Source organism: Plecotus auritus (assembly GCF_963455305.1).
Source record: "Plecotus auritus genome assembly, chromosome: 3".
NCBI lineage: Eukaryota > Metazoa > Chordata > Mammalia > Chiroptera > Vespertilionidae > Plecotus > Plecotus auritus.
This window is the reverse complement of record NC_137772.1, coordinates 81,804,368-81,818,483: the sequence shown is the minus strand read 5'-3', so window position 1 is coordinate 81,818,483 and position 14,116 is coordinate 81,804,368.

The window sequence follows — 14,116 nt, the reverse complement described above, 5'->3', positions numbered from 1 at the left end:
TGTGTTAGACACTATGCTGGAAAAAATATTAAAATCACCTCTGTATGTATTTTCTCATTTTGACCATAACTTCTTTTTAAAAAGAAATCTTATTGTGTTCATTTAAAAAGTACATTATATACTATGAAAATGAAGAAAATTAATAAAACTATTTTTATTATCCACACACTTTAACAATTATGTATTAGGTGCCTTCTATTTAATATAATTTTGGTCTTCCCACCCACTCACTCCCTTTTCAAATATTGCTGAAATCATGGTCCATTTAAATATTATGAGGCATCATGAATACTACATCCATTAGGAATAAGGCAAAATTATTGAATTTGACACACTTAAAGTTCACAGATTATAATGAAATATATCACTGAGGCAAATGCATTATCTTACAAAATTGAAATCCCTTAATTAGCATACTAGAAACACATCACATAAACCAAAAGCAAGGTGGTATGATGTCCAATGATAAACAGCATTTAAGTAATTATAAACTTTAGATTTCTTTTGCTCTAGTGTACAAATCTCAAGTCACAATCATGTTCAGTCTTTTAAGAAGCTATTTCCAGTTATAGCAAACAAAATGTAGAAGGTCATTTTGCTTTAAAGGCATTTTCTATTCAGATGCTCAGTATTTAATTCTAAATATCTCCACTTAAAATGGGGCCCAATTAAATGAGAACTCTTTTTTAAAATATGACTTACTAGATATTGGAAGATTATTACTAAGTAAACATATTTTTTACCTTCAAATGTTTATAAACTCCATATGCTTAATAAGTTGGTTATATAATGCTGACATGTTTATAAGGAGGTGTTTGAATTCTCTGAATTATGTAAAAGATTATAGCTTAACTATAGGGACTTTGCCACTTAAGCATTACTAATTTGCAACTATTAATCATAATCATGTGTTGCTATACATAAACTGGTCTGCTTGAAATGCTTGTTTTCTGCACTATTATTCCACAGAATTGGTGATAATGTTGGTAATAAAAATTGCTATTATTTAAGTTCTACTTCTGTGAAAAGGCACTAAAAGTTTTAAAACTAAAGAACAGAGTACATGCAAAGAATTAAATAACTGGTTTGTATCTACTTAACATATTAAGCGATAAGGGGGTTAGAGATTTACTGCTGACCTGCTGGCATTAAGTGTCAGACTAACTAAAGTAAATAATAATCCTATATAATAAAAGCCCAGTGACCGAAATGGGGGAAAGACCAGAATGACCAGAGACCAGAATGATCATGGCCCCTCACCCGGCTGGCCCCACCCCCCAATGGGGACCCCTAGCATGATAGAGGGCGGGGCCAGCTTGCAAACTGCCCTTGGCCATTTGCCCCAGCTGGCCCCGTCACCCAGCAGGGGCTCCAACCCTGGGGGCATGGCTGGCCTGCAAACCACCCTTGCCCCCACCAGCCCCACCCCCAAGCAGAAACCCCCACCCCAATCAGGGACCCCAATCAGGGCAGGCCAGCTGGCCCCCACCCATGCATGAGGCCTCTATCCTATATAATAAAAGGGTAATATGTAAATTAACCCTAATAAAAGAATGACCAAAATGACTGCTTAACCAGTCACTATGAGGCGCACTGACCAACTCTCAGTCCCTTTCCCCAGCCGGCAGGCTTCGATCACCCGATGGCGAATGGGGACGTGGATGGTGGGTGGCAGGGGACACAGGTGGCCCCATGCAAAGGCCCCCACTCCACCAGTTGCCCCACACACAGAGGGCAACTTGCGGTATGGGCAGGGCCGGTGAGCAGGTGGGAACAGCTGACCTCTCGATCCCTTCCCCCAGCCATCAGGCTCCAATCGCCCAATAATGAACGGGGAACTGGGGTAGGTGGCAGGGTACATGGGCAGTGCCAAGTCAAGGCCCCCACCCTGCCAGTCACCCCACACACAAAGGGAGACCCGTGGGGTGGGGCTGGTGAGCAGGCAGGAATGGCCGGCCTCTCCGTCCCTTTCCCTGGCCATCAGGCTCCAATCACCTGATGGCGAACGAGGAACCCGGGGTGGGTGGTGGTGAGGGGTGTGGCCAGCTGTGGAGAGCTGGGGAAGATGGCCCTGATCACAGGCCAGGCCTAGGGACCTTACCCACACATGAATTCCATGCGCTGGGCCTCTAGTAATAATAATCTATAATAATAAAAGTGTAATATGCTAATTAGACTAACCGAACAAACTTCCAGACATCATTCTGGATGTCCTTTTGGATGAAGCCACAGCGGCGGGGGCCAAGGCAGAGGCAGTTAGGGGCAATCAGGCAGGCAGGCAGAGTGGTTAGGGGCAATCAGGCAGGCAAGTGAGCAGTTAGGGGCAATCAGGCAGGCAGGCAGGAGAAAAAATAGCATGTATCAGTATAATTCTCAATTAAAATAATATTTTAGTCAACTTATTTTTATTGGAATCCATAACTGCCTTTGCTACCTCTAACACCAATACAATGTTCATATGAAACGGTGCCGACCATAGTTCTCTAAACAATTATTTATTTAAAAAACTACCATGAGTACAATAAAATACAATACTCTGAGAAAACATTTTCCAAAAATGTTTCTTCATGGGATTATATATTAGGATTAATTATATGTTCCAATATATTTTGACACATTAGCATGAATACTCGAAAAAAAAAAAAAGTGTACGTGTTCATTTCATCATCTCTACTAGTATATATAAAAGCCTAAACGCCCCTTATGACTGAATGACCAGAATGACTGGAACAACTAGTCAACCAGTTGCTATGATGTGCACTGACCACCAGGGGGCAGACACTCAATGCAGGAGCTGCCCCCCTGGTGGTCAGTGCACTCCCATAGCCAACCTCCCGCGACAGGCCAACCTCCCATGTCCCTCCCCGCTGCCAGCCAACCTCTTGGGGTTTCTCCCCCTGGCTGGCCCTTATCACTGGCCAGGCCTATGGACCACACCTGTGCACAAATTTGTGCGCCGTGCCTCTAGTATTAAATAAAGGAGTATGAAGTACTGAGGGAAACATCTTTTTTTTTTTTTTTTTTTAAATATATAACAGAGGCAAAGTACAAATAGTAAAATTATCTATTTGGTATGTTCAATTAGGAAACCATCTTTTCTAAAAGGATAGACAAATTTACAACCATCTATAGTTCCAAGTATTGGTTTTATATAGAACTTTTAAAGAAAAGACTAGCAGGCACCTGCTATGGGGAAATACAAATTGGTTACTAATAATCATAAACATTAAGAGTCATGATTGCTCTTAGGTTTACAGGGAATCTATAAGAATGATGAAAATCTGATTGCCCCTATATAATAATAGTATGTTAATGGCCATGGATTACTAATTCCTTTTCCACAAGAAATAATAATAAACATCCATTTTTCCCTTAGCATATTAGAAATGCATTTCAGTTTGGAATATAATGTGAAATTGTAAGTAAATTTTTAAACTGGAATTAGTAAATAATAATGGTGTACCTGATGCAGTTCTTAAAAAATTGTATTAAATGACTAGCTTGCATGTTATTCCTGTTGAAAAAATAAATATCCCTCTATAGGTATAACTTTAATAACAGAAAAGAGTTTAGTGAATATGTGAACTATTACCAAAAGTCTAAAGTTATAAGCTTGGAGATTTATTTAGCTTGAACTTGATGAGTACAATTATAATGTAATCATTAAAATAGCTTCACATTCTAATTTTAGTATATTCAACTTTTAAGTGCAGATTACAAGTCAAAAATTGGCAATATACTCAACTTCTCAAAAGTCCAAGCAGAATAATGCATTTTTATTCAGAATAAATAGAACTTCTGACTACAGATATATTGCCTAAGTTTTGTTTTTTGTTTTTTATTGTTTGTTTAAAGTATTATAAATAGTAGAACATATGTCTCCTTTTTCCCCCTATTGACTTCCCTCTGGCCTCCCCCACCCACCCGGCACATGCCCTCACCCCCCTAGTGTCTATGTCCATTAGTTATGCTTATATGCATGCATACAAGTCCTTTGGTTGATCTCTTATCCCCTCCAACCTTCCCTTGCCTTCCCGCTGAAGTTTGGTAGTCTATTCGATGCTTCTTTGTCTCTGTATCTATTTTATTCATCAGTTTAAGTTTTGAATAATACAAGGTCTTGGCATTTACATGTTGGCCTATAAATGCCAACAACATAATGTTGTAATTATTGGGGTTTTAATTCAATGACTTATTTAGGGTTTCTTTTACTAAAATTTAATAACAATAATTTACAATGTTGGTTCCCTTATGCTTCAAGAGTATTTACCTACTATCAGAGTATAACTGTGAACTGAATTGTGGAGAGTTGACTTCTAAAAATTAGATTTTTCTGACTTTATCAGCTCCAATCCTATGTAATAAAGATGTAATATGCAAATTGACTATCACACCCTTATAAGATGGCTGCCTATGACCAGGCCAGCAGCGGGATTAGGGAGGGATGACCAAATGACTGAACAAGCAGGCTGTGTGGGGTCACCAGGCCGGCAGGGGGGGCAGTTAGGGGCAATCAGGCCAGCACACAGAGGCAGTGAGGGGTGATCAGGCAGGTGGGCAGTGGAGGGGGATGCAGTTAGGGGAGACCAGGCAGGCAGGCAAGTGAGCGATTAGGAGCCAGCAGTCCAGGATTGTGAGAGGGATGTCCGACTGCTGGTTTATGCCCGATCCCTGGGATCGGGCATAAACCAGCAGTCGGACATCCCTTAAGGGGTCCCAGATTGAAGAGGGTACAGGCTGGGCTGAGGGACCTCCCCATGCACAAATTTCATGCCCTGGGCCTCTAGTACAATAATAAAAACACAAATTAATACAGTAGAATTTAATACACAAACAGAATCACAAAAAATTACAGAAACAATATTCTTTTCTTCAATTAGCTAAAAATCATACCTATGATGATTAATGGCCTAACTCCTATGGTTTATTTATATTGTCAGTGTCCTGATTTTATTAAGCATTTCATCCTGTCTTTCTATTGACAAATTCCCCAAAGTGAAAGGAAGTCTCTTAAAAACACCTTTCTTCATCAATTTAGCTTAGCATGTACTTTTCCAGTTTGCTTAACAACCATTCTCAGCTAATAGCTTGAATAATTCAATTCACTGGCATGTGCTTTGTGTATCTATCCTATATAATAAAAGGCTAATATCCAAATTTTTCCTATGGGCAGGAGTTGGACTGACCGGGAGTTAGAGGTGCGCTGACCACCAGGGGTGGTGCAGAACACGGAGGGCATCAGTGATGCGGCACTGGCAGCAGGCAGCAGTGGAGGTGCTGCCAGCCCCAATGGACCCCAATGAGAGCGGGACTGTGGCAAGATGGTGGAGCAGGTGAGTGGGTGGTGCCAGGCCAAGGCAGGTGCAAAGCGAGGCCCCAGACAGCGGAAAGGGAGTCCCCGGCCGGCAGCCGGCAGCCACTAGGGACACTACCCATGCACAAATTTTGTCCAGTGGGCCTCTAGTCCTATTTAATAAAAGGGTAATATGCAAATTAACCCTCACTCCGCTACACCCACAAGCCATGCCCACCAGCCACGCCCACCAGCCAATCAGAGCGAATATGCAAATAAACCCAACCAAGATGGCTACAGCCACAGAAAGCAGGAGGGAGGCTTGGGTTTCCCCGGCAATGGAGGAAGCCAAGCTTTCCACCTGCCCTTGCCGGCCTAGGCCTCCACTCAAGGCTACAAAGTTTCAATGATAGAAGATACATAAATCCTAACAGAAATGGCTGCCACCATGGAGCGAGCAGAAGGCATGGCTCCGCTCCAGGCTACAAAGTTTCAATTGTAGAAGATAAATAAACCCCAGATACCAGGGCCTCCGCTTGGGTCACCAGGGGGCGTGGCCGGACTGAAAACCACCACAGGGCCCTCGCCCAGGCCACCCCACACCCCAAGGGAACCCCCACCCTGATCCGAGACACCTTTCAGGGCAAACCAGCTGGCCCCCACCTGTGCACCAGGCCTCTATTCTATCTAATAAAAGAGTAATATGCAGATTGACCATCACTCCAACACACAAGATGGCTGCCCCCATGTGGTCAAAGATCCTGCTCCCATGTGGACACAAGATGGCCACCACAAGATGGCCAGCAAGGGAGGGAAGTTGGGAGGGACCAGGCCTTAAAGGGAGGGCAGTTGTGGGCGATCAGGCCAGCAGGGGAGGGCAGTTGGGAGGGACCAGGCCTGCAAGGGAGGGCAGTTGGGGGCAATCAAGCCTGCAGGGGAGAGCAGTTAGGGGTGACCAAGCTGGCAGGGGAGAGCAATTGGGGGTGACCAGGCCTGCAGGGGAGGGCAGTTAGGGGTGACCAGGCTGGCAGGGGAGTAGTTAGGCATCAATCAGGCTGGCAGGGGAGTGGTTAGGGGTGATCAGGCTGGCAGGCAGAAGCGGTTAGGAGCAATCAGGAAGGTATGCAGGCAAGCAGTTGGGAGCTAGCAGTCCTGGATTGTGAGGCCCAGTGGGATCAGGCCTAAATGGGCAGTCGGACATCCCTCGAGGGGTCCCAGATTTGAGAGGATGCAGGCTGGGCTGAAGGACACACACACCCCCGTGCACGAATTTCGTGCACCGGGCCTCTAGTATATATATAAAAGGCTAAGTGACTGTCCAACCCCAACTGGCCAGTAGCTATGATGAGCACTGACCACCAGAGGGCAGATGCTCAACTCAGGAACTGCCAAGCTGCAGTCACCTGGCAGCAGCGGTTCTCGGGTGGCACACCCCAAAACCAGAGAGGAGGGATCCTGATTTCCTGTGATTCCTCTCGCACTCCAGAACCCCTCGGGAGATGTCAGAGAGCTGGTTTTCAGCCCAATCCCTGCAGGCCAGGTGAGGGACCCCACCTGCTGGAGGGACCCTGCTCACTTCTCAGACGCTCTTTGAAGCATGGCACAGGCCCATGGTGGCAGAGGGACTGTGGGAGGTTGGCTCCATGGCATGTTCAGCCCCTCTCACCCAGTCTCGCCCTGCCAACCATCACCCGGGACCACCTGCATTAGTCCCTGCACCAGAGGGACTAATTAATTTCCCTTAAATGTTCATGAATCCATGTACTGGGACACTAGTCTATACTAACAAAAGGGTAATATGCTAATTAGACTAGGAGACTGGACATCTTCCTACCGTCTGACTTCCTTTTGGACAAAGCCACAGCGGTTAGGCAATGATCAAGCTGGTAGGCAGGCAATTGGTTAGGAGCCAGCAGTCCCGGATTGTGAGAGTGATGTCTGGGAGTTGAACATCCCCCGAGGGGTCCCAGATTGGAGAGGGTGCAGGCCAGGCTGAAGGACACCCCCCCATGCACGAATTTCGTGCACCGGGCCTCTAGTATATTATAAAATGATACAAATGATAAAAGATACAATTCTATTTATTAACAAAAGAAATGTAATGAAACATTAAATCAAGCAATTATCAAAAAATAAACTTTTTAGCAAAGAATTTATAAATAGTAAGGAAGAAAAATCTGGGCATGTATTACAAAAAACAACAACAAAAAACAAATTTATACAATACATTTTCTGTATATTGCTATATTTACAAATGAGTAATTTATAAATTTCATTTTCATGTTTACATTTTCTTTTCTCATCCTTTACTATCTCCACTTCCCCACTCCCATTAACATTAGAGATATTTCCATTAGTCTGAAATGATATTTGAAAAAGTCCAATTCTAAGCCCAAAGTCTCTCTCTTTAAAAAATAAAACAAGCCGAAACCGGTTTGGCTCAGCGGATAGAGCGTCAGCCTGCAGACTGAAGGGTCCCAGGTTCGATTCCGGTCAAGGGCATGTACCTTGGTTGCGGGCACATCCCCAGTGGGAGGTGTGCAGGAGGCAGCTGATCGATGTCTCTCTCTCATCGATGTTTCTAACTCTCTGTCCTCTCCCTTCCTCTCTGTAGAAAATCAATAAAATATATTAAAAAATAGAAAAAATAAAAAAAAAGAAAGTGATGAAAATAAAACAAAAAACAGATTCTGAAAAAGCTGTTGAATAGATTTTTTTTTTTTCTTTTAGAACTTCTTCCTGCGTCTTATTAATTTTGGCTCTTCTCTTTTAAGAGTACCTTGGTCATACCCTGAAAAGATCTGGCTGATGCTTCAATAAAATGCATGAAAGTCAACTGTTATTTTGATGTGTAGGCAAAGAATCACAACATCCTGGGACACATGGGTGATAGTATTCCTTATGTAATTCTGATGAACTACATCAAAGTGGAATTCAGTTTTGGTTGCCTCAGTAGCAGAGAAATGTATACATATTGGAAGAAGTTCAGAGATAAAGCTCAAAATGACTAAGGGAATCAAGTGGCATTATAAGTAGAGATTTAAAGGTTGGGGGAGGGTACAAGGATGAAGAGCTTGGTTCAGCAATAACTAAAAAGTTACATGAAAATATCCAGAAATTTGATTTAAATATTACTGAAAGAAAAGAATTGGCTAATTTGGTATTAGGAGAAATAGTATAAATAAATATCTAAAAATTTAACAGGTTATTTTAGATTTTAATAGCCAGTTCTGAAAGGATAAGTTACTCAGCCTTACAAATATGTTCAAAAGAACAAGCACACATTTTATTAACAACTAGAGGCCCAGTGCACGAATTCATGCACGGGTGGGGTCCAGCAGGCCCTGCCCCCGATTGGGATTGGGGGGCCGATCAGGGATGAGAATGGCTGGGGGGAGGAGCTGTAGGCAGTTGTCAGGCTGGCCCCACCCCCTGATCAAACTCCCAGTCAAACTCCCATCAAACTCCAAGTTGAGGGGACAATTTTCATATTAGGCTTTTATTATATACTAGAGGCCTGGTGCACAAAATTCGTGCACGGGGGAGTGTGTCCCTCAGCCCAGCTTGCACCCTCTCCAATTTGGGACCCCTCTCACAATCCAGGACTGCTGGCTCCCAACTGCTCTCCTGCCTGCTTTCCTGATTGCCCCTAACTGCTTCTGCCTGCCAGCCTGATCACCACTAACCACTCCCCTGCCAGCCTGATTGATGCCTAACTGCTCCCCTGCCAGCCTGTTTGCCCCTAACTGCCCTCCCCTGCAGGCCTGGTCACCCCTAACTGCCCTCCTCTGCAGGCCTGGTACCCCACAACTGCTCTCCCCTGCAGGCCTGGGTCCCCCCCAACTGTCCTCCCCTGCAGGCCCGGTCACCTCCAACTTCCCTCCTCTGCCGGCCTGGTCACCCCAAACTGCCCTCCCCTGCAGGCTTGATTGCCCCCAACTGCCCTCCCTTGCAGGCCTGGTCCCTCCCAACTGCCCTCCCCTGCTGGCCATCTTGTGGTGGTCATCTTGTGTCCACATGGGGGTAGCCATCTTTGACCACATGGGGGCAGCCATCTTGTGTGTTGGAGTGATGGTCAATTTGCATATTACTCTTTTATTAGGTAGGACTAGGGGCCCAGTGCACAAATTCATGAACCTTGAAAGGAACTGTGGACTGTGAGGCTGTGGTGGGCAAAGGGGCGGATCTCAGCCCATCCTCCCCACCCCTGCCTGGCCCTTCCTGCCATGGCCCCCAGTCCTGCTGAGTGTGCCAGCCCTGCTTACACCCACTGATGATGTGGAGTGATTGGGGCCGGTGTCAGCAGCGGGTGAGAGTGGGGCTGGCACCATCAGTGGGTGTGAGCAGTGGCTGTTGCCCAATCACCCCACAGGAACACGTGGAGGTGGAGAAGCCCTCAGGGGAGATAAGGGCCGGCAGCCACCACTCACACCCACTGACGGCACTGAGCTATCGGGGCCGGCGCCAGGGCCAGCAGTGGTTGTGAGCAGAGCAAGAGCCAGCAGTTGGTGTGAGCACCAGGTGGGACCATGACATGCTGGAGCAAAGAATTTTCAGTACCACCAGAGGCTCACCTCAATGACAGCGACTGGTGCCCTGCTATGTTCCATGCTTTGCTGCCTGCTGCCGATGCCTGTCATGTTCCCCATGTGCCCCTAGTTGTCAACACACGTCATAGTGACCAGTTGTTCGGTTGTTCGGTTGTTCTGCCATTCGGTCTATTTGCATATTAGCCTTTTATTATATAGGAGGATAACATACTGATCCAAGAAACACTTTAATGTTGAAATGCTTTTTACAATCAATAAGTCTTACAAACTAATTTTTAACTGTGGACAGTAAATGTTAGGATTTAAATGGTTTACATAAAGATAGTAAGTTGGGTAAAACAGGAATACTTAAAATTTTCATAACAGACCAGGAACTGTACTAAGAACTTTACATACACTGAATAACTACTCTGTGTGATTATTATTATTATTCCCACTTTACTGTTGATGAAAGTGAGCAAATAGGAAAAATAGGAGGAACAATGCATTTCAAGGTCATAGACCTGGTTAAAAGGAGACTCAGAACTCAGCTGCTACAGGCTTCAGGGTCTATGCTTGCATGAAATAGTTCTGTTGCCTTTGTGGTGTCCAGCTCCTATATAAATACATCACATTTCTTCCACATAATTCACTTTCAAATAAATAGTCTCACATATGAAGATCAAGATAGTGGGGTACTCTACATCTAAGTCATCCAACATGGCAGACAATAGAAACAGGCGACTACTGAGTGCTTGAGATGCTTATTCCAAATTAAAATGGGCTATAAATGTAAAATCATAATGATTTTTAAAACTTAGAAAAAAATCTCATTAGTATTAATAATAATTAAAGCTTGAAATGAAAATATTTTTAATATATTGAATTCAGTAACATGCATTATTAAAATTATTTGCTTATGTTTTCTTTACCTTTTTAATGTAGCTATAGAAAATTTTGAATAATATATATTGGTCACCTTTGTGACTCGTATTACATTTATATTTGACAGCACTCTATTAGAAAAGAATTCCATGGTATTTTCTATTTCAAGTATCTATAATTTTGTGGGAATACTGTAAAATTAGGCTTTTGAAAACAGGATTTTAATTATTATGATTGATTTTTTTATAAATTTGAAGAAAGTATTAGTTATTAATAATAATTTTATTCTAATTATTTTTCAGAGATTTTTTTCATCTTTACTGTTGGAAGTATTACATATGTCCCCCTTTTTCCCCATCACCACCCTCTAGATCCCTATCACCCCCCACCTCAGGCCCTCACCACCCCACTCCGCATCCATGGGTTATGCATATATGCATACAAGATCTTTGGTTGATTACCTCCCATCCACCCATCCTTCTCCACCTTCCCTCCAAGATTCCATGCTTCCACGTGTCTATATTCTAATTATTAATGCATTTCTTTTGTTAGTATTCAGTACATCCCTATCATAATTAAGTAAATTTTCTTTTAAACTTGAAATTGTTTGAGTGTATCTTACCTAATAATAGACAAACATGTAAATTGACCATACCTCCGCTATGCCCATAGCCAATCAGAGTGAGTATGCAAATTAACCCAACAAAGATGGTGGTTAATTTGCATACATAGGTGCCCAGTGCCTGGGTCCCGGGAACATCCTGGCACCCAGGTCACTCTGAGGTAAGTCCTGCGTGGGCCCTGAGCAGCCTGGGAAGGGCCTGAGCCAGGGGGCTCCTGGGCAGGGCCAAGCCTGCGATCAGAGCTGAGGGGGCAGGGGCAGAGCCAGTGATCAGAAGGAGCTGGGGGTCCCCTGCCCAAGGCCAAAAGCCTTGGCCAGAGGCTTTTGGCCTGGGCAGGCCTGGGCAAGGGTGGAGCCGGCAACTGGAGGGAGCTGGGGGTCCCCTACTCAGGCCCCGAGGCTTTAGGCATGGGCAGGGCCCAGCCAGCGATTGGTGTGAACTACAGAGGAAACACCTTTTCTGACTGCTCATTGGCTAAGCTTCCTGTATGCCACTGGTAATATTCTTAGTAACTTGGGTAATAAGAATCCAAAAAGGTGATCTAGGGTTTTTCCACCACACTTCTGGAGAAAAAAACAAAGGTCTGCTGCTGGAGGGCTAAGAAATGTCATATCCTGCCCTAGCTGGTTTGGCTCAGTAGATAATGCCTCAGCCTGCTGACCGCAGGGTCTGGGTTCAGTTCTGATCAAGGGCATGTACCTAGGTTGCAGGCTCCTCCCTGGCAGGGGCCCAGGTCAGGGCTCATGCAACAGGCAACCAATCAAAGTGTTCCTCTCACTTTGATGTTTCTCTCTGTCTTTCCCTTTCTCTTCCACATTCTCTAAAGGTCAATGGAAACATATCCTCAGATGAGGATAAAAAAAAGAAAGAAAGAAAGGTCATATCCTATGAAAGACACATCTTGAAAATGCCTAAAGAAAGTTGTCATTTTTTCGTGGTGAAGGGACTGGAGTCCGTGTTGATGAAAACACCTTGGTGGCTGTGGTGACTGGCAGTGGCTGCAGCAGCGGGGTGATGGGGCTGGTGCCTTCCCCTGATCAGCCCGGTTGCCTCCCACAAAGGGAGGCCAGACTGCGGCTTAGGCACGCTCCCCATGGGACATCCCCTGAGGGCTCCCAGTATGTGAGAGGGGGCAGGTTGGATTGAGGGACCCTCCCCACGCCCAGTGCACAAATTTCATTCACCGGGCCCCTAGTGTGTGTGTGTGTGTGTGTGTGTGTGTGTGTGTGTGTGTGTGTGTGTGTGTAGCCTCTCTTGCCTTTCACACTTTCATAAAACCTCTCAAGAAAGCAGCATCTGGTTTCAGCATAGCCTGTACCACTTGCTAAGCAAACCCAGGCATGAAAATAGTGACAGCTGGCCTTAGTTAGCAGCATGGCCTCTCCTGGGCACCTCTAAGCCCAACATAAGTTGCAGCCATTTGCAGATCACTCTGTAGCCAGAGCCAGATAGCCTCAGTTAGGGCACAGGCTGCGGGTCGTCTTGCATCTTCCAGGAAGCCCTGAACCAGTGCACCCAGTAGACAGCATCAGACCACATGGGATTACAACCCTACCACCATCAGAAGTGACACACTTAAGGGGCAGATTAGACAGGCATCAAAGCTCCACTGAAGCAATACTGATCCATAGGGTCAACTGCTGCATAAAAGCTCTTCCTCTGCAGTACCAGCTAGTCTTCAATGCTGATTGGCCTGGGCATCAATCCCTCCCACTGATGTTTCAAAAGCAATCAAGGCTCCAATACCACAGGACAGTACATACAGCCCACACAGGGGGCAAATCTAGAGCACCTAGCTCAGATGACTAGGCAGACTGTGCCACTGTGCCCTACAGGACACCTACTACATAAGGCCACTCTACCAAATCTTGGAGATGTTGCAGCTCTACTTAATACATAGAAACAAACACAGGGAAGAAATCAAATATGGATAAAAAGAAACAGGTACCAAATGAAAGAACAGAAGAAACCTCCAGAAAAAGAACTAAGTGAAATCAAGGCAAGCAAGCTACCAGATACAGAGTTCAAAACAATGGTTATAAGGATGTTCAGGAACTGTCATGAGAATTTCAACAGCATAAAAAAGGACATAGAGCCCTAGCCAGTGTGACTCAGTTGGTTAGAATGTTGTTCCATAAACCAAAAGGTAGCAGGTTTGATTCCAGGTCAGGGCACATATACAGGTTGTGGATTAGATCACTGGTTGGAGCATGGCAGAAGATAGTCAATCAATGTTTCTCTTTTCTCTCCCTCTCTCTAAAATCAATAAATTTATTTTACAAATAAAATTTAAAAGAGCATGGAAACCATAAAAAAGAACCAATCAGAAATAGAGGAAACACTAACTGAAACAAAGAATAAGTTATAGGGAATTAACAGTAGAGTAGATGAGGCATTTATCAAATCAGCGATTTGGAATATAAGGAAGCAAAAAACACCCAATCAAAACATCATAAAGAAAAAAGAATACAAAAAAAGAGGGTAGTATAAGGATACTCTGGGACAACTTTAAACATACCAACATTCACATTATGGGGGTGCCAAAAGGAGAAGAGATAGAGCAAGAAATTGAAAACCTATTTAAAAAACTAATGATGGAAAACTTCCCTAACTTGGTATAGGAAATAAACATAGAAGTTCAGGAAATGCAGAGTCCCAAACCAGATGAACCCAAAATGGCCCACACCAAGACACATCAAAATTAAAATTCAAAAGGTTAAAGACAAAGATAGAATCTTAAAAGCAGAAAGAGAAAAGCAGTTGGTTACCTACATGAGACTGTCAGT